The 23,116-nt window shown below is 37.6% G+C and overlaps 1 protein-coding gene and 1 long non-coding RNA gene across 6 annotated transcripts in view; one reads left to right on the top strand and one right to left on the bottom strand.

The window, feature by feature from the left end:
* Nucleotides 1-23,116, bottom strand: part of uvrag (UV radiation resistance associated gene) — a 230,272-nt gene that overhangs the window by 20,519 nt on the left and 186,637 nt on the right.
* On the top strand, nucleotides 10,347-14,939 carry LOC141376419 (uncharacterized). Its single transcript, XR_012386445.1, has 2 exons — nucleotides 10,347-10,759; nucleotides 11,765-14,939. It is a non-coding gene; the product is annotated as an uncharacterized lncRNA (long non-coding RNA).

The following is a 23,116-nucleotide window of genomic DNA, read 5'->3' on the forward strand; positions in this document are numbered from 1 at the left end:
ATGAAGTATGAAGTGTTTCTCCCAAAGAAAAGCCAGTCTAAGCATCTTCGCTCAAGCTCTGCCTCTTTGCCCTTGTTTGGTATTCCACGGTTGGTGCGATAATGTCGAACAAAATGGCAACGGTTGGCCACGCCTACTTGTAGCTTCATTTGTGCTCCTCAGATACAGTACCTATGGGTGACGTCAAGGATACTACATCCATATATTTTAGTCTATGGGCATAATAGGTGTCTTTTAAATGTATTTATAAGCTAAAGTACTTCAAAACAGTGACAAAATTTGCGTTTACAAGATATAAGCATGATAAATATGCAGTTTTTATAATATTAAATGATTTATGACATCACTGAGCACTTCAACTTTCGTTAGATCTGTTGACCAACCAAATGCTTTTGACGTCAAATCAAAGCAAATGTTATTATGTGATATTCAGATTTCCTGCATATTTTGGGCAGCCGGGACTATTAAAATTCCTGCCATGTCAACTGCATAATTTCACATTCAAAAACTTTATATTATGCGCGAACAGAATGTGCTCGTCCGATGTGCAAAGCCTCAAGTTGTCAATACACACTTTTCGTCTGGTGTGATATCCGCGTCATGTGACGTTATCGCAATTCACATTCAAACCCTGTATGAATTAGGCAGCATGAGTATCAATCATAAAAAGCTACTATTTATTGTATATATGCATCTGTCGTCATAAGCGTAGCCTTCTTTCTCACTCTCTTGATATAACACACATACAAAAGCAAAGACGCTCTGCATCACTTCCATCAGCATGTTCATATAGCAGTAAAACAACATGGATGACTTTCAAACAAATATGATCAAGAAAGCTTTAGGTGTAAACTCTTTCCGTTTCTCGCAGTGTTTTCTTTATTTAAATTACAAAGATCAATTGTTCTTAAATAAGTAAATGTGTATATTTTCACAGGATTTTTTAAAATGAAGAAAAATGTGCAAAAATAATCAAATTAGATGCTAAAATCAGATTTTTAAATTTTTTTTAAGGACATAACAGTAAAGTGGGCAAACAGTTAGACTCAGCGTTGCTATAGACTGGCTTTTATTAGACAGAACAACTCTGACTGGCAAAACTGCGACAAAACAAAACGTTATCTATATCTAAAAAAAGGGAAAAGTTTATCTATACGCCTCAGCCGTTAAACAAAGCTGCGTATTTCATGCACTTTAAGGCACTTTTCAAAAACTTTGGTTATAAAACCATCCAATTATATCAGCCAAGCATTCCAAATAACCGAAATGCCAACTACAAAGACAATTTAAACCATACACAAAAATTCAATCAGTAACAATCAATTCTAACAACAATTTAAGACAAAACAGCGCCTGAGGTGAAATGCAATGATACCATTCTGTCTACTTTCAAAGAAGAGCAAGTGCATGAGGTCTGAAGGGCAACTAATGTATCAAGGGGGTTTCGTGACGAACATCTGGTTTATCTGACCGCATGGCAGCGCCCGACGCATGTCTTCATAAAACCTGATCAATCATCAGAGCAGCGACGGATGAGCCGCATGTGATTTCAATTACACTGATCCCGCTGCCACGATGACACTCCTACAGGCCAGGAATTCAGCAGAGATGCCAGCGCTGAGAGATTAATACTCTGGAAAACGGAGGAGAAGGTGATAACTAATGACAAAATGGAGCAAAAGCCATTTCCTTTAAATGGTGAAGCGGTGAAAAGAATTTCTAGTAGTATTTAATTTTTTGTGAAATTTAAAGCTGAAATTTAATAACCCTATTAGATGGAGAACATTTACTAAAACAAAAATTTAAAATATTGAAAGTTAACTGAAGTTTTAATAGTTGTTAGTTTATTATTCCCAAATTTTGAAAACCATAAATAATAACTTGACTTCTAGTTGATTATTTGGTATCAGAAGTGGCTTGTATGAAAGGCAGTTCTTGCAGGACTCCCAGAGTTCATCACGATTCTTTGAATCCATCTTTTATTGCCTCCTCCTTCATCTTACCCCAGACATGCTCAATGATGTTTATATCTGGTGACTGGACTGGCCAATCCTGGAGCACCTGTAAGGCTGAAGTGTAAGGAGCACTATCCTGCTGAAGAATTTGCCTTCTCCAGTGGTTTGTAATGTAATGGGCAGCACAAATGTCTTGATACCTCAGCTGTTGATGTTGCCATCCACTCTGCAGATCTCTTGCACACCCCCATACTGAATGCATGCCCAAACCATATTTCCTTCACCAAACTTGACTGATTTCTGTGAAAACCGTGGGTCAATGCAGGTTCAATTAGGTTTTCTGCAGTATTTGTGATTATTGGGATGCAGTTCAGCAGATGATTCATCTAAAAAAATATACCTTCTGCCACTTTTCCAAATGATCAACTAGAAGTTATTATTTGTTGCTCTTATCGACGACAAGACTTTTGTCAGGATGTGTATGCATATACTGTATATCTAATATAAATAAAGCAGAGATAAAAACAACATCAAAAAACATTAAATAAAAATTAGAAATTCTAATTAATAGAAGATTAAAAAAAATAAATAAATAAATACAGTTACAAGACACAGTTTCTAACCAGTTTTTTTGTTTATGTTGCTTATAAATAATGCTGTAATAAAATATAAATATTAACTAAATGAAAATTGAAAATTAAGTAAATGAGTAAAAATAAATACGTTTCAGCAATAAATAAACTAATACACCTTAAATGATTTGCCAGTCATGCTTAAATAAAACAGCACAAAAACCAACCTGTCTAGAAAACAATTATCAGTATATTTATTATAATAAAACATTACATTTAGGCCTTTTTCTTTTTTCTATATCATGCAAATATAACATAACAATCATTTCAAAACCCCAGTCTTTGTGTTCATCATGCTATTTCCGTTTCCTCCCTCCAGCAACCTGACATCACTGTGAATGTGTCGTTTCTTTTCAACAAAAGCCCCGCGGATCAACGTTTTGTTTCTTTACAGAAGGCACCGCTCCAAGTCTCCAATGGTGATGAAATGGTCAGAACCAAAAGCCTTATTCATTCACGGATAAAAGTACAACTCTGGCTCCAACCAGATGACCATGTGCTGGGATCCTCATGCAGACCAAAAGGGGGAAAAAAAAGAACTATTGGAAGTACGTGCCAACAGCAACAGCATTCCTATTAGACTCAGAACGGGGTGTACCACTTACGCCTGGCCCACAGCCTAAATCCATATTTGTTCAGTGTTTCTCTGACAAAGATACTGATTAGATTAAAGCCCGAAGTCAGTGAGAGTTTCCAGAAAAGTGAAACTGAAAATGAAGTAGGACGGACACGGTTGAGCGGCCAAACACACAATCCGATCCGACCCCCTTGTAAAGCGTCAATTTTTTTTTACGAAGCGTCTCTAATGCTGGGAAATTTGGCTTTTGCTCTGTGGTGATGAAGACGATCATTATCGGTTTGTCTGATGAGCTTCCCTGATGAGTCCTGTGCTCTCTTCCAAAACCTAAAAATTGCAAGCTTTGCAGGAGGATAAAATACCTTTTATTTAATGGCGCTTTATACGTTTCACAGTAAAGATAATCATAGCATGGACATTCACACAACCTAATTTATATATTTATATCTGTTATTCGCAGATGATGTTGTTCTGTTGGGTTGATCGAACATGGACCTTCAGCATGCGGTTTAATGAAGTGTTACTCGGCTGGGATGAGAATCGGCACCTCCAAGTCCAAGCCAAATGTGCTCCACCGGAAAAAGATGGTTTGCCATCTCCAGGTTGAAGGAAAGTCCTTGCCCCAGGTGTAGGAGTTCATGAGATCTTGGGGTTTTTGTTTACAAGTGAGGAAAGGATGGAACGTGAGATAAACAGACGGATTGGTGCAGCGGCAGCAGTAATGTGGTCGATGGAGGAGGGCTTGGGGAAGACCCAGGACACACTGGCTGTCTCTCGGCTGGCCTGGGAACCCCTCGGGATCTCCCCGGAGAGCTGGAGGAAGTGTCGGGAAGAGGGAAGTCTGGAGAACTCTCCTAAGACTGCTGCCACTGTGACCCGGCCCCGGATAAGCGGACGAAAATGAGATGAGATATATTAAACAGTGATTCTTGATTAATTTAAATCAGATCTCTTTTCCCTAAAAAAAAATGTAAATGCCTAACAACCACTTCTGGCTTGTTTAGATGAGCTTAAACTTTGTCTCTCAAACAATTTTTACAATTTAAATGAAGCAATTTTATTTGGGCACAAAGAAAACTCTTTGTTAAATGTAAATGTGGGATCTTTGGCCCCACATATTATCCAGTGTGCAAGAAGTCTCTGTGCTGTGTTTGATGAAAACTTAAAACTTGACAAACAGATAAGTGGTGTCGTAAAATCCACCTTTTACCACCTCAGATAACTGTCTAAAGTCAAGCCCTTTTTATCCCAGAGAAATTTTAAAACATTGATTCATGCCTTCATAAAAACTCGTCTGGATAATTGTATCTCTCTATAATATTTCTCAGTTTTCTCTCTCTCATCTGCAGCTTGTACAAAATGCGGCTGCTAGACTACTCTCTGGCACCTGCAAGTATGAATCAGCAACTCCTATATTAGCTGTACTTCACTAGTTACCCATTTAATACAGAATTGATTTCAAAACTGTATTATTTGCATACAAAGCCGTCAATAATCTTGCTCATTAATAGCTTATAGACTTGCTCAGTCCGTATACCCCCTCTCGTTTACTGAGATCTTTTGATCTCAATTTACTTACAGTGCCTAAAACACGCCTTAAAAAATGAGGTGATCAAGCGTTTGCAGTTGCTGGCCCTAAACTGTGGAACACTCTACCAATTCACATTAAACTTTTCCCCTCCATCTCTGTATTAAAGTCCGTCTTGAAGATCTTTCTATTTTCTCTCACTTTTAATACTCCTTGATCACTGTTTTATTTTTTTATATGTTAAATGTTTCTTTAGTATTCGGCTTTCTTCTCGGTCTTTAGTACTCCTATTTACAGCACTTTGATCAACTTAGGTCATAATTTAACTAAACAAAAATCGAATTATAACGTGGAGTATGCTGATTTTAGAGGCATTATTGAAGTGTAGCACAGACATGTCAACACCGCAATCAAACTATTACCGTAATGTGGGATTTTTGCCACATTTTGCAACAGGATAGTCCATACACACAAGACTGTTTAACACTATTCTCTGTACCTAATGTGTCAGTAAAGAACGCATGCATGAAATTTTCCTGAATAAAAGTGAAAAGTCAAAGTGCAGTTAAAGTCGACAAATTAAAATTGAAACACCCGAATTTACATGAAACTCCTGTAGAAATGTGGATAGCGTGGTGACGCAATGATTCTAATCGAATAATGTGCTATAACATGTAAAATAGGTTCACGAAAGGAACATTTAAAAAGCAACTCCTGTAAACACCTTAAATCATACAGTATTATTGTCTTATTCAGATTAAGGCAAATCAATTGATTACTGATGTCTATGTAAATGCAGTCAATGTTAGCTTAGTGAAACGTTAATATAAATCTCATGAATTTCAATCAATTGTTTGTCTAAAAAATTAATCTGACTTTTAAACACTATTGTTTCATTGGTTTTATCTACAAAAATTGCTCAAACCTTCTAACACCAAAACTTTCTTTTGTATTTCTTTTCTGAAAATCCAAAGATTGTCAACAAGTATAAAGAATAAAAAACAAATGAGACAGAAAAATGAAAGAAAACGCAAGAGCTTATCAAGACAGCAACAACAACTAAATAAAGCAATAAAATCCCTTTTTTATTATTATTTTAGCTAAAAGTTTAGCCTTTTTTATTTCAAAGCAGAAAAACAAAGTTAAAATTGAACAATTATAGTACTGTATAGAACAGTTTTAATTATTTATTGACTTTAAAAAAATATTAAGTTTTTATTTAAAGGTTTACTTGTACTTTTACTTCCGTTACTGTTCATACTTAAGTACAATAAATATCAGCCCCTTTAAAACGTTTACTCAAGTAATATTCTAAACAGTGTCTTTAACTTTTATTACCAAAGTCATTTTTTAAATATCTGTACTTTTACACAAGTGTGGATTTCAAGTACTTTATACACCACTGGCATTTGTTTTTTTTCTACTATGGAAGTCAAAGGGTACCATCAACCAGCATGTTTACAAATATCATTTTTTTTTTTTTTTGGTAAAAACAAATTATTAATAAACGGTTTTAAACCGAGAGAAAGTAAATGGTTATTTTTAATATATAGAGTTTATATGTTTAATACAGAAAAAATAAACTACAAAGTTAAGTGGGAAGTGGGAAATCTTTTTAATAATATTTTTTTCAATACAACTGTCTGCTATTTTCATATTTTTCCCCCGAACCCACAATAGAACTAATGCGATCGTTTTTTTTCCAGTGAATGATATATTGGCACTATTAACTTTCCTACCTTTTGACTTTGTTTTGGGAACATGCCCATAATGCCTTTACATGCAGCCTTACTAGCTTAGGAACAAAGCATTTGTGTGTATCCATTCAAGGATTGTAATTCTTCCAAAACCAAGAACTGAAACGCAGCCAAAGGTGCTGATCTGAAACCTGATAGGAAGCTAAAGGAAGAGTGGAATGGTGACATCATTTGGATTGAAAGGGGTACAATCGCAATTGTTTCGACTGCAGGCTTGCGTCAGCGCGTGTGTGTGTTGTAGAGCACTATTGTGAGCATCTCCTCTATCTGCACGCCAACCCTTCTCATATCACACAACAAAATCCCTAAGCATATAAATGAATGTGTTCAACACACATACAAAGAAAACTCAAGAATCATGTAATAATTCAACTAGTAGTCAATAATCACCCACCCATGTTTTACACCAAAGTGTAAATTTCAAGTACTTTATACACCACTGGCATTTGTTTTTCTTACTATGGAAGGGTACCATCAATATGCGTTTTTCAAATAATCTCCTTTTGTGATCAACAAAACCCAAATAAACCTAATAAACACAGTAAGACTATATAAACACAATCACCATATCGCACAACAACAAAACCCCTAAGCCCAAGTATATGAACGGATATATGTTGAACTAACACACACACATATGCACGGACAAATGGATAGACGCAAAAACTTGTGAAGCATGTCAATAATTCAACTAGCAGACATCAATAATCCCCCACCCATGGACTCAAGTGTGAATTTCAAGTACGTTATATGCCACTGGCATTTGTTTTTCCTACTATGGAAGTCAACGGGGACCATTAACCAGCCTTTTTCAAAATATCTTCTTTTGTGTTCAACAGAAAATAAACTCAAGTTTTAAACCACTAGGAAAGAAATGGTCATTTTCAATTTTGGGTGAACTAACCCTTTAAGACCAAATAAACACAATCACCATGTCACACAACGACAAAGTCCCTAAGCCCAAGTGTATGAACAGATATGTTCAACACACTAGCACCCACTGAAGCACGGACAGATGGATGGACGGACACATGCACGCAAAAACATGTCAATATTCAACTGGTAGTCATTAATAATCACCCACCCATGTTCAACACAGAAACACGCAGGCATGGACGGACAGACAGACGCACGTAGACAAAAACTCAAGTAGCATGTCAATAATTCAACAAGTGGTCATTAATAATTACCCACCCTTGTTCAGCACACACATGGACAGACAGACGGACGCACGCACACCTGCCTGCACGCCCTCACACACACACACAAAAACTCAAGTAGCATATCAATAACTCAACTTGCATGGCGTTATTTCACTGACAAATAAGCACAGTATTACAAGTCGAGAGTGCATTCATGTAATACAAGGGAGTGAAACTCTTTGCTCACGCGCCGATTTCCTTTGTTCATGGACAAAACTGCTCGCGAGCTCTCAAATATATGCTGCTCGCATGCAAAACTTCTCGTGCACACTAAAAGCACTGGCTGCTCATGTGCGAATGATCTGCTCTCGCTCCGTCAGATGATGCAGACTCACAATTTGTGCTTTGTTTTTCCTCGTCCTTTCGTGCTCTCCCGAAATCCTCCTGTTAAATTGGTTATCCCAAGAATGTTGATATGGTTTATATATTGCTACACTATTTATTAACAACACACAAAAAACTAAAAGGTAAATTCTATGATAAAGTGTTTTTGAGTGTTGAGTATACTGCCTATGTTTTAGGCTTGTATTATTTACAACTTGTTAATGAATACTTCAGCCTGTATTCATTCATTGGCTTTAGCATACTGTAGTATTAAGAACAGTGAACTGATAAAATGAAATACAAAGTCAGTGTTTCCTCTAGGATTTTTTCCAGCTGTGGTGGCAGGTCTTTCACACTAATCTACCAAATACCTATGGCGTTATTTCAAAGACAAATGGAAAAATGTGGTAAGCGCAATATTACACGTCGGGATCGCATTTATGTAATGTTAATACGAGCATGCCAATCTCTGCTTGCGCGCCAATTTCCTCTGCTCGTGCTCAAAACTTCTAGCGCGCCCTCAAACACGCTGCTCAAGTGCAGATCTTTTTGTGCGCTCTCAAATAAACACTGCTGAAGTGCGATTTAGTGCGTTTATGTAGTGAGTATGTCTCCAACATTTATTAGATTTGCTAGGAATACTTATGAATGTCTTCAATGTCTCCAACCTACAGATTGGTATTAATGCGTCCTGGAGTAAGTGAAACGGCAAGAAACTCCAGCAAGATAATGTTAAAGTCTTTGTATGCAGAATCACAACCCTTTATCTATAAATAAAGTAGACTTATGGAAACTGTGTTTATCTTAACCGAAAGCTACGTCGTGGCCTCACGCATCGCGCACCTGTTAATAAGTCAGTCAGTCTGTCAGCACGTCATCTTAAAGGGTTAAACAAACAGCGCACAGCCCTACTACGGTAACAGAAAAGTTTGTGCTGTTATAATTCACCAACATTTGAATGCGTTTTGGTTTGATTATAACCCGCTATTAAAAACAACAACAACAATGACTGAATGTTTTGAATTAATAAGAAGCTGTAGCCGTGGCGGGATGAATTTTGGAGTGGCGGCCGGCCATGGAAGAATGAATGTAGCGGAAACCATGAAAGTGTAGTTTTACTACAGTAAAGTGTGGTGAATTGTAGTATAATACACCCTATATTGTAAAAAAAAAGAATAAATCTACAGCACTGGGTAATTTGTTTATATTACACTTGTTGTGTTACCATAGCAATAGTATTACCACAACAGATTAATTGAAGTACTTTACCATAGTGTTGTTCAAAACACTGTACATGCCAATATATGTGTTCAGGGACCCTGTGGAACAGCTTTTCCTCAAAATAAAGAGGATGACTAGGAAATGCCCTCTAAAATGTGATCAGCAATGTGGAAGACAACAGAGACTAGTTCACTTTATAAGAGGGAACACAAGACACAAATTGTGAGTCTGCATATAATCTCACTGAGCGAGCAGTGTACTGAGCTCACAAAAAAATTTGTGCGTGAGCAGTGCATATTTAAGAGAGCGTGTGAAAATTTGCACTCAAGCAGTGTATAATTGAGAGCTCTTGACTTGTAATACTGCTCTCATGTAATTTGTCAGTGAAATAACGGTATAAACTTGTAGTCATTAATAATACACTATTATATAACACTAACATGTTCAACACTAACATGCACGCACACATACACTGATGCAGGGATGGATGGACAGACGGACGCAGAGATAGATGGATGGACAGACACACGCATGCTCACCTGCATGCCTGCACGCGCACACGAATGCACATCAACCTGCATACCCTCACGCTCGCCTTCACTACGCACACCAGCCTGCACGCCCAAAAGTTTAACACAAAAATTCAAGCAGCATGTCAATAATTCAACTAGTAGTCATTAATAATCACCCACCCATGTTCAACACACACACACGCCTGCAAGATAGGATGGACTGACGGACGCAGGGATATACGGATGGACAGACACACGCATGGCCGCACGTAAGTTTACCTGCAACCCCGCACGCTCACCTGCACACCCGCCAACCTGCACGCCAGCCAGCACGCCCGCACACACACAAAAGCTCAAGTAGCATGTCAATAATTCATCTAGTAGTCATTAATAGTCACCCACCCATTCCCTGGAGCAGATTACCCCTACAAAGCAATGCATTATGGGACGAAATCTGCTCCCGCAATCTCGCAAGTCAAAGGCATTTGGCATGCACATTTGATTTCATTACTTCCTTTGTTCATCCTTACGATTTTTGCTACATGTGTTTAAGAGGCGAGCACATCTGGCCCGTGAGCCCCTCGTTGGCGTGCTGCATGACGGAGGTATGCATGCTCCTCTTTCCCCCTGTGTGCTTTGCATTACACCAGCAGCATTCGCGAATTGCTTTTGGCAAACAGTACTGGGATAGATTATACAATAAACCTGGATTTTTAAGCAAACAACTCTCCCCGAGCTCAAGGACAAACAAATAAATATCCCGACCACTGTAAACGTGCTATGGGTGAAGACAGTAGGAGAGTCCCGAGGAAGTTGGCCCTGCGTGGATTGGCACATCGGTTTTAATTAAAAGAGACAGCCTGACCTGCTGACAAGTTGAAGCAACAAACAGAGCAGCTGGTGGCACCGGGGGTCTCGCAAACGGAGATTTGGAAATGTAGGAAAGAGCAGAGAGAGAGCAACACAACAGTATATTCGGTTTCTCGTTCGCACCGCAGACAGCGCTAAATCAAAGCGGGTGATGACAGACGTAGAGCAAAGTGAACTGTGGGTGAGTAATGTGTTGTTGGTGTAACGTCGGAGGTATCTGCTGCAATTTCAAATCTTGCTGAGGATTTCGATAAACATTATAGCAGCGAAGGGGCATGTGAAAGTATGTGGAAGCTACTGAATAACGAGGATTTAAAAAAACACACACTGAACTGTTGGATATGAGAGTTCTGTAATACTTTGGTTCCAAGTTCCAATTCCCACTATTAACAGCTGGATTATGAATTGCCGATTATTAATATATTGGCTGTTTAATAGTACTTATAAAATCTCAAATCCTACCCAAGCCTAAAACCTAAACCCAATTACTACCTTACTAACTATTAAAAAGCAACAACTTAGTAGTTTGAGCTAAAATTATAGGTAAAGATCCCGTAAATTTGCTTTGAAATGTGCATTTTTATTCAGCGTTTGATTTAATCTCAACTGAAACATGAATAGAGGAGGGGACATAGAGTAGCTCCTCCCCTTTTAGAAAAAAACAGCCAATAGTGTTTGGTTTTTAATCACAGCTCTGCCATTGAGAGTGGTTAAGATCTATGTCAGGGGTGTTAAACTAAATTCCTGGAGGGTCGAAGCCCTGCACAGTTTAGTTCCAACCCTGCTCCAACACACTTACTTGTAGGTTTCAAACAAGCCTGAAGGACTCAATTAGTTTGATCAGGTGTGTTTAATTAGGGTTGGAACTAAACTGTGCAGAGCTGCGGCCCTTTTGGAACTGAGTTTTACACCTGTTATCTATGGCATCAAATGACAAACAAATGAAAAGCGTCTTAAAGGGGGCGGGGCATTCCAGATACTAGAGAGCATTTGATTGGTAAAAATTTGATGAGAAACTGAAGTATAAAGTGACGCTGTTCATCCATTCAGGCAGAAGTAACAAACAGCAAGCTTTGCTTGGTATCAGGCTTATATCTCTAAAATGCTAATTTTGTCACTGTTTTAGAGCACACTAGGTTATAGATACTCTTTAAACTATCAGTCATTCATTTTCTTTTCTGTTTAGTGCCACAGCGGAATGAACAGCCAACCTATCCAGCAGCAACCCATCACTGGGAAACATCCATACACTCCCATTCACACACATATACACTAGGGACAATTTAGCTTACCCAATTCACCTATAGCGCATGTTATTGGACTTGTGAGGGGAAACTGGAGCACCTGGAGGAAACCCATGCGAACATGGGGAGAACATACAAACTCCACACAGAAATGACCCAGCCAAGGCTCGAACCAGCAACCTTCCTGCTGTGAGGCGATAGTGCTACCCAATGCGCTGCCAATCATATTGATAACATCTAAAAAACTTTAATTTCACAGGACCTTTAATAGTTTGTTAATACCAAGAGTTGTACTTCAATATAAAGTGTGACACAAACTTCTACACACAAATAACTAATGCTAGTTTGTTCCTATAGCATTGTGCAAATTCCACACTAAATTCTTGTATAATAATTAACAATTAGTTTTAAGATTGCTCACTGACCAAACGTCACTTGTTTTTACTAACAGCATGTGTCAAGTCATCAAGAAGGCGGAACCAGTGACTTGAAAGACACGTGTATTTTGTATTGAAATAATGTTAAACATGTTTGTCTTTCCGGGACATCCTGAAATGGCCACTATTGTATATAAAACAGATTATCTCGACTCCCTAAAGTTAAGGTCAGAATTATTAATGCTCTGTGAAATGGCACAGATAGTTCCCAGTCATTCCAATAGGAATCTAAAAGACTGGGCTAATATCAAGGATTTTGTTAGTGTTCAAGTTGGCAATTCACATTTACAAAGCTGAAAACTGAATGCTGCTTCATTTGAAAGTGACTTTTGTTGAGATGTGTTGCTCGATTATGATATTGGATAGTTATTTGGAAAATTTGACAGAAAAAACACTGTGTGCACAGTCTAACTCTTGAAAATGCTAATTCTACACAAGCTTTTCTTCATCTTCTTTTCCTCCGGATTTTCTGAGTTGTTGTTTGTCTGAGGTTTACGATTTCTTCTCGACGGTCGTATTAGACTCAGGTCATGATAAAACAGTGAATGTATGCTGTGTATAGATGAAAGCGATATATAAAGAAACTCTCCTCTGCTGAGACTCCATCTTGACCCAAGTGCTCCAGACTCGTACCACACATTCTCCAGACTCAACTATACCAAGGTTCTTGAATTTCTTCAATGGAAGAGAAAAGCCACATAAATGAAATGTCCAGATTGGTTGTGGATAAAAGACAGGTGGTTTTCCAACTGCAAAGGTGCACAGGATACTACAGCAAATTAATGTGTCTTGGTGTCTCAGTAACATGAGAAGCTCTGGAATGAGTTAGGTCAAGACTTGAACATTTCTAACATACTGGTCAAATTTAATAGCATACAAATGTGGCGCTAGAGTCAATTTAAACGGCAGGATCTTTTCCAATTTTCCATCAAAATGTGACAAATAGACTAAAAAATAAAAAAATTAAAAAATTTTGATGCTTATCACCATAGCTGGTTACTTTTTAAAAAAAAAGTAATAGATTCAGAATACTCACTCCTACTGGGAAATTGTAATCTGATTACATTACTAATTACTTAATGTCAAAAGTAATCAGATTACTAATTACTTTATTTGAAGTTACTTTTGAAATATATAAATTATACCTATAAAAATAAGCTGCAGCTCCTTCAGTACTTTAATATTTACTGAAAAACATTACAATTGGTTGATCACAGCAGCTTGACATATTCAAAAGACTCTCTCATCATTCCCTTGTTCCAATCATTTTTTTAACACAAAAGAAGACAAGAAAACTGTATACATGTAATCATTGACATCCATGGTATGCAAAAGCATGCACTGCAGTGTTTGGGTGTTCTTTTTTTTGTCTGAGGTAATTAGTCTACTGAAATGTGTATATCCCATACATAGCATGAAGCTAATCGGTCAGTGTTTGTCGAGTGACTTGCGGTTTTCAACTGGTATTGCTGCAAAATGCGAGCGCAAGCAGTATGTGCTCAGAATATGTGTGTGCAAGTGTTACATACCTTCCGTTACTTTTTAATGGTCTAGGTGGAATGAAAAGAAAAACATTAAGCCAGTTGTAATTATTGCTGCTTTTATAATAGATAAGGAACAACAACACATGAAAGTGCTATTTAAGTGAACTTGTTCAATATAAATAAGCTGTGTATATTTAAATGCCTTAGAAAAATAAAGTTTCACACAAAAATAGTTAGAAATAAGACCAGGATTTCACAAAAAAATACATATATATAAACCAAGTTTAACAGACATGAGGACAAAGGGAAGGGACTGTGCCAAATAAAAGAAAATAATAAATCAACTAACTAACCTATTCAACTCGTTCTCTAGAACTACAAAATTAAACAAAAAGCAAACCTTCAACGGCTGAGATGTCGTATATTACCTACTCTCTCCTTCCAAGTGTGTGCACCTCCATTGAAAATAACAAACTTGCACGCACAAAGGATAAATCTGTGAACAGCTCGATAGGCAGCTATGCTTCTCTTCACATTCAGAAGATTCATTCACTCTTAGACTGAGTTGGACCTTTGTGTTTTAGGGCACCAGTGTTCTTCTTGGTGTATTGTCATGAAATGCTTTCCATGCAAGTTGCTGGTCGAGTTAAGAAAAGTTGAAAGTTCTTAAGAGACTGGACATAGACTGCATTTCACAGCAAATCAAAGTACTCTGTTTTTCCACTTGAAGTATTAGGCACTCTCATCAGCAACAATTTCAGTTCGCTTCCTTCAGCACTTTTTAAAGCTCATACTTATTAACTGACGTTGAAGCGAAAAACATGATCTAAAAGAAGCATTTTTTCCTTCTAAAAACAATATTTGTAATGCAAGTAACGCAATTACATTGACTTTAATAACTGTAATCAAGTTACACAAATTGAAAAATAATTAGTTACATTACTGCGTTCCTCAACAACGTAATTAGAATACAGTAATGCATTACTATGGAAAGCGTTACACCCAACTCTGCTTATGACTTCAATCTTATAGAATCCTGTATGAGGCAGTTGTTCCTAATTTAACAACCAAAATGTGACTTTTGAAAACCACCATGTATACATAGATTTCCAAAATAACAAAAACAATTAACAGAAAATAAGGTTCTGCTGATGTATTTTTGTTCCACCATCTTAATTAAAAGTAACTTTTCATTCCCTCTTCTTTCCGTGTCATTTTTTTCCCATTTCTGCCATGGTCAATTTTCTTACATACTAACAGCTTAAAGTGGGTCTAATTTTTCTGAGGGAAATGAGAAGCGACACAGGATATGAAAAGGCATCCCAAAAGAAGCCTCTTTTATTCCACCAGAGGTTGAGTTGATGAGGGCTTGTCATCGAAAAAGTCAAAACAGTTCAATGCGAAGGGGGCTCTGAGAATCTCTAGATAACACAGCGAAGCAGATGCTTGGGGAGCATGGATATCTGCAAAGCCATAACTTTTCATCAGCGGAGTAATTTTACAAACGTAGATGGCTGCGCAGCAACTCTGGATCCAAACTCCAGACCCAGGGACCCGTGGACCCACGCGGTGAGCTATTGCAGTAAATTAAAACACAAACCGAGTCCTTTAGGTATAGATGAGAACATTCCCTTCTTACCCTGTTTCATAAAAAATAGACACGGGGAATGGTTTTGTTGGTTGGCCGAGTTCTTGACCCCCCAAGGGACGGTAATCAGGGGCCCCGGATGGTCCCCTATTAGCTTGCAAAGGAGGAGCCAGCACAGGTGTTGTCCTTATGTTACCCGCCCAGGTCAGAGATACAAAGAGGCCAGAACCAAACTAAGGGCGCTGACGCACATAAAGACATCTCTCAAAGTGGTCCACAAACCGCAATCAACGATCACCTTTTGAATGTTCTCAATCAGGGTTCCGCTTGCTGTCTAACTTCATTTTCTTTTGTCATATGCAAGGTATACAGATCGCAAATATTGACTTCTTGTTTGAAAAAGAAAGAGATGGTAAGTGAATAAAATGGTAGCCTAGCTCTATATTCTGTAGTACACCTTCAGATTGATGGCAGAAGTTCTGGACTCCTTTGCAGCTTTTATTGGAAAAGGGTTGCACAAGAGTTCCCCTGGACATCATGTTAAGCAACCAATCACAGTTTGGGCATGAACATGTCAAGTCTAGGTCAGTACTATAACAAACAAGTGTGTAACCAATACATAATTCATTCAAGAATGCGATCATCAGATGAGTCATTGTAATTGTTCATGTAATTATTTATCATGGCAATTAAAAACACGATGTCCTTGCTCTTTCATGAGGTGATTCACTATCACAATGGCCTTGTTTCCAGGTAGACCCTAAAAGAGCCTACAGTACATCACCCATAAATACAGATCCCATAGAGAACAATGGTCTGTGGGTATGATAATTGATGTAAAACTGGCCTTGCTGTAATACTAAAATCTTGCATACAGTACAGCATATATCATCAAATTTGACTGCTTAAAGGGTATTATACAGCACAAGTACTGTATAGGAAAGACTTTTAGGAGAAGCCTTGTTTCTAACCACTTGGTACTTGTTTATACTAATTAGGCCTGCACAATTAACTGAAATCTTATTGTGATCACGACTCAGGAAAAAACGCTATTCTCAAGCACATCTTAGTAGGGAAACATGACACTGTGATCAGTAGTAAATCTCTTCCAAAGCCAAGAGAACTCTCTCATGTAAAAACCACAAAAACATCAAAAAAAGAGACACAGGATATCTAACATGGCAGAAGACTGAACTGCATTTGTTGATTAAATGAGAGTAATAAATACACAATGACATAAGCACCTCACAGAATGACTTATTGCAAATGCTCGACTGAAGTTATGAGGTGAGTTTAGTGTAAAAATATGTTATTAAATGTGGTATTTTAACATGCTTTCAGATCGGGAGCAACAAAGAGCTATAGTTCACTGTGAGGCGACTCAAACAGCTGTCAAATCACAAAATGATTCTTTTTGATTTCAGGATCACATTAATTAAACTATTTGTGATGTATTTATATATATAGGTACACATTTAAAACTATCTATCAATCATTCAGATTCATTATATATCTACAGTTTCAAGATACTTCTATACAGCGTAAAGTTACACTTAAAGTCCTAACTAGGTTAATTTAGTTAACTAGGCAGGTAAGGGTAATTTTGGAAGTTATTGTATAACGCTGATTTATTCTGTAGACTATCAGGAAAAAAAAATAGCTTAAAGGGGCTGATAATTTTGACCTTAAAATGGCTTTTAAAAAATTAAACACTGCTTTTATTGTAGCCAAAATAAAACAAATAAGACTTTCTCCAGAAGAAAAAAATAGGAAATGCTGTGAAAGGAATTAATTAATAAATAACTAATTAATAATTCTCACTTCAACTGTATATATATATATATATATATATATATATATATATATATATATATATATATATATATATATATATATATATATATATATATATATATATATATATATATATATATTTTTTTTTTTTTTTTTTTTTTTACACCCATATCTAAATAGTATAAATAATAAATAGTATGGGGAAAAAAAGTACATTCAGTAGAAATGCATGCATATATTACCTATAAAGGCTAATGCACATGCCAAGTACATGTTCATAAGGGTTTGAAGGTAAAAGTGGCCTGGAGATATTTGAGGTCTTGGCTTCAGTGGAACTTGCCTTGAATCAAACATCAAAAGAAACCGAAAGCGCTCTTGAAATTTTCCCTATTGCATCTATGAGCCAAAACGTGAGTGTAAATATATGCAACAAAACACCCAAGCCATCACCAAACGTCTAAGCAACCATCCTTTAATGGACTTTCAGATTGGCCACTTGTTTAATGCAGACCTTTGAGCTGCTGAAGGCTCCAATACACAATGAAGCAGGCTTTTGTAAACCACAGCGACTGCTTGGAAACACATGCTAGGTGCTCTGGCTGCAACGCTAACAAAATTAGCCATGAAAACTTTCAGTGGACTGTGGCCATGAAGATACCTCTGAGCTATTCTCCGTCCAGATATCTCACCAGTTTTTAAGCCAATCAAAAGTTCAGATTATCATGTGAACATTATTAGCATTTATACACAGTACGAAGTACACGAAAATAGAAGCAATCCATTTCCAGTCAACACAAAGTCCAAATGCCTCAAGGTTTAACAATTTCTCGTGGTTATTTTTAAGCATAGTTTCCCCAAACATATAACTGACTGTTGACAGAATTTTTTAACAAGGACTTAGTATTGGATTTAGAGTTATTATGCTAAAATTGTTTTATTGATTGACAAATAAGCGCATGCCAATTCACAATTCTATCTTTGAGAGCTCAGGGAGAAAAAAAAGCCCTTAATGTCACCTCAGGTTTCGCAGTCCTTTTGCCCCTGATATATCAAGTCCTCTGCAACACTTTCTACCACTTCTTTTCCTCTCCAAAACTACTTATTTTCCTTTCTCCATTCTTCCCTTCTCAATCCCATAATAATAAAACACAGGTGTGCTTATGCGTTCCGGTCGAAAGTAGCCAGATGCCAACAAGCTTAATTCAAAACATTTCCAGCTATTGCGTTACCCAACCTCACACTTTATTGAGTATCATATGGACACGTTATAGAGACAACATATTTACATAATTATGGGAAAGGCTTACTGAGACGAATGGGAAATTTCATTTGGAGACCAACGGTAACAAGGGCCCCACTGTGTTTTCAGGTCGTCACAAGACAGACACACACACGTTAATGCGGCTGTATAACAGAACTATAATTAGACTGACACGGTTGACTTTCAGACAAGCGCATACTTTTCGTTCTTTCATGTGATAATGTAATAAAGGGTTGTCCGATAAAGGTTTTGCTAGGGCATCTGCTCACGTGTGGTTAAAGGTGTAGATATCTGGAAACGATGGCAATCATTATGTGATGTCATAGACTGGGCATTTACAACTTTGGCATTGTGGGGAGTTGCAGAAATGTATTTGCAATTCAAGTTTTAATATGAATAAAATTATTTGAAATGATGAAGAATTAAGAAAAACCACTGAAAATAGTGTAACCTAAAACTTAAAATTGAGAAACACCGGTTAAAAAAAATTGGTTCGTGGCGGTTTGCTGCCAAGTGTGACGGGGCTAGGAATGGGATCAGCACCTCCAAGTCCAAGGCCATGGTGCTCCACCAGAAAAAGGTGAATTGCCCTCTCCAAATTGGAGGAAAGTCCTTACCTCAGGTGGAGGATTTCAAATATCTTGGGGTTTTGTTCACGAGTGAGGGAAGGATGGAACATGAGACTGACAGTTGTATTGGTGCAGCGGCAGAAGTAATGTGGTTGATGTACCAGTCCCTTGTGGTGAAGAAGGAGATGAGCCGAAAGCCAAAGCTCTCTATTTACCAGTCAATCTATGTTCCTACTTTCACCTATGATTATGAGCTCTGGGTCACGACCGAAAGGACAAGATCTTGGATACAGGCGGCAGAAATGAGTTTGCTTCGAGTGGCAAGGCGCACCCTTATAAATAAGGTGAGGAGCTCTGCCACCCTTGAAGTAGAGCCACTGCTCATCCACATCGATAGAAGTCAGCTGAGGTGGCTCAGGCATCTGTTTCGGAGGCCTCCTGGATGCCTACCTATGGAGGTGTTCCAGGCATGTCCCACCAGGAGAAGGCCTCAGGGAAGACCCAGGATACGATGGAGGGACTTTGTCTCTCGGTTGGCCTGGGAACACCCCAGGATCTCCCAGAGGAGCTGGAGGAAGTGTCTGGGAAGAGGGAAGTCTGGAATTCTCTCCTAAGACTGCTGCCCCCACGACCCGACCCCGGAAAAGCAGAGGAAAATGACTAAATAAATGTGTGAAAAAATTATTTAGAGAAAGAAAGTGCGAAATGTATTGTCAATGGTCAGAGATTTGGGCAAAAAAACACAAACACAATCCTAATAAGTACAGTTTTGCACATTTAATTTAACAAATCAGTTATTTTATGTAACATTTAAACTTTTGGGGTGATTTTTTTTACTCCAAATCTGTGGTGTGAAAGATGGTAATAACAAATCTTTTGGTGGAAAAAGTCGTTTATTATATTATTATAGGCTATTTTATGGTGTACAAGTGGTTATATCAAAAGTACAGAGAGAGTGCCTATTCATTAGAGGCCGTCAGAAAGACGACAACTTTTCAAATTTGGGCTCATAACATTATAAGAGAATAACTGAGTGGTGAGTCACAAAATATAACGGCAAAGCAATATTCTATGGTTTGCAATATTATAGGCACTTACATATGGTGCAAATTAATCGCACATGTCGAGAAAATGAAAACTGGATGCTAAAAGGAACATTTTACACAGCCAACATTTTGAATTTTGTTCCTTTTAACTTTTAACTTATAGTAATTATAGTATTATGCCAAATTGAAGCATTAAAAAAAAATCATCAAACTTTCCATAAAAAAGCTATTATACTCATTACATCTGCAAATGTTCTAAATTAACTCAGTAATTTGACACAAACAGCCAATCACGAGACACGGTATGTGAAAAAATCCGAAAATCCATCCATCTACAGTGCCTGTCCTTCCTTACATCTATTCATCTTTATCTATATTTATATATCTTTCATCAATCCATTCACCCATCCATCCTCTATTGATGCATTCATCAATCCATCTTTCTATCTATTTTTCCATCCATCCATCCATCCATCCATCAGTCTATCCACCCATCCATATGCCATGTATGCATCAAATCCATCAATCTAGATTTCTATTTATCTGCCTTTCCATCCATCTATTTATCAGCCCATCCACCCATCCATTATACCTCCATCCATTTCCATGCATTCATCTTTATTTCCACTTATCTATTTTTCCACCCATCCATTTATCAGTGCATCCACCCATCTATCTGCCATCTATGCACCTCATCCATCAATCTAGATTTCTATGCTTCTGTCTTTCCATCCAACAATTCAACAATCCATTCACCCATCCATTTATACCTCCATCCATCCCATCTATGCATTCATTAATCCATTTATATTTCTATTAATCTATTTTTTATCCATCCATTTATCAGTCCATCCACCCTTCCATGAATCCCATCCATCAATCTAGATTTCTATTTATCTCTCTTTTCATTCAACCATCCAAAATTCTATACAACCATCCATCTATACCTCCTACCATCCCTCATTTATGCATTCATCAATCCATCTATATTTCTATTCATCTATTTTTCCAACCATCCATATGTGAATCCATCCACCGATCCATCTTCTATCAATGTATCCCATCAATTCATGTAGATTTCTATTCTACATTCATTCATTCAACAATCCATTCACCAATACCTCCATCCAACACCCATCTATGCATTCATCGATCCATCTATATTGCTATTCATCTATTATTCCAACTATCCATTGGTAAGTCCATCCACCTCCCATCTATAGACCCTATCCATCATTCTATATTTCTATTCATCCGTCTATTCATCAATCAATTTTTCAGTCCAACTACCCACTCATCCATCCACAGGGCTCTAGACTAACGTTTTGCACTGGTGTACGCAAACTTCCAACCATATCACATTTAACATAACGTCCTTCACTATCTCTTGTTGGTTATGGTTGTCATGATATTGGAATTTAAAACTTTGATACAATACCAAGAAAAATATTGATATTTGATATAGTTTTCAATACTATTAGGAAACCATGATGATCCAAAAACCATGATATAAAATAATATGTTTTATGTACATTTCACATGTATTCCACATGTTCACATGCTTTTTTTTCTGTAAGAGCATCCATCCACCTATCCATCCATCCATTGATTACTCCATCCATCCATCTGTCAATTAACTCAAATTCCTTTCATTCGTTCATCTATATCAATCCATTCATCCATCCAGTCAACAGCTGTTTTCCATCCAAAGACGTGAATTAAATTCATCCACAAAAATGGAACATTGCATAAAAGACTTGTGAATATAGCAGCGTTTCCATCCAGTGGGTCAAAGACAACAAAATCGTCACTTCCTGAGTAACTGGCGCCAAATATCAAAAGTAAAAACAGATTTTACTGCGGTAGGAGATGCTGTGTGAATATTTTCCTTATTTAATAAATGACTTGCTCCTCAGAAGAGACTGCCGACACGCAATAAACGTGTAGTAGTGTTTGAATGCAGAAACACGAAGCACAAAGACTCTTAACAATTCTGGGGGTAATTAATAATATAATAACACTAATCCTGAAACGGTTAAGGCATTTTAGAATGACCAACACAGCATTTCATATCCAAAAGGTGCATAAAAATAGGTGGATGAAAACAAAAGACAATAATCAGACCCACTACTGATGACCATAATAGTGCCCGATGACCTGAAACTAGTCTCATGTCTCTGCTGTCATCTACATGAAGGCTAAAAGAGTATAAACACTTTAGAAATGCTCATGGGGTGCAGAGACACCTGCAAGAAAAGTTCCCCTAAGGCGCTCCCAGGGCCCTTACCAGAGTCGTAAACTTGAATGAAGAGAGTAACATCAGCCCATGTTAACCCAAGGTGGTGTAACACTAAACTAACACTCCAATTGCAGGGGTCAGCCTAACCTGTTAACACCATGTGACAAATTAAGATGGCTATTCATCCCATCAAGAGTGGATGGAGGGGCCTGCAACTCTGAGGGTGTACAGGACGCCTTTCTTTGACTGTCGACAAAATGTTTTTTAATGTATTTACTGTAAAGATTTGTGAAAAAAAGAGGATTAACAGTACAGTGTCTCTGACGTTAACTGCGTTCTGTTTTTAGAACCCAATATGGAAAGATGGATTCATTCCGGAAACCCACACAGCATTTAAAAAAAACCTCATTTGGTGCGCAAGTGCCAAATAAAGCCATTAAAACATTGTTTTCATTTCAGCCAAAAAGTCTGGCGCAGTCATATAATTTGGAATAGAAGAACTTGTTGAGGGTTTCTTTATTGGGCCTGTTATTCTGGGGTTCCATAAAGGGCACAAAAAAAAAAACATGTAAGTTGCCCAACCTTCACTGAGCCAAACACAATCACTGCTTATTGCAATAAAACCTCCATTCTCCAATTCAATTGTGCTCTGTGCTTTTAGAGAGGGACTTTATAGCAAAGGATTGCTTAAAAAGCCACTCAGCAAAGGTCAAAGGTTAGTGCTGAAGCTCTAAATGGAGAACATTCCTGTCCATCTCTCTTGGTGATGACACCTCCTGGATCTTTAGTGCTATAAGAGGTAAAATAAACACTTTCGGTGTCAACTAAGAGATTCTTGAGCATTATTAAAGGGGCTGTAAAGATATACAAGACAAA

The sequence above is a fragment of the Danio rerio genome, chromosome 10, assembly GCF_049306965.1.
Source record: "Danio rerio strain Tuebingen ecotype United States chromosome 10, GRCz12tu, whole genome shotgun sequence".
In the NCBI taxonomy this organism is placed as follows: Eukaryota; Metazoa; Chordata; class Actinopteri; order Cypriniformes; family Danionidae; genus Danio; species Danio rerio.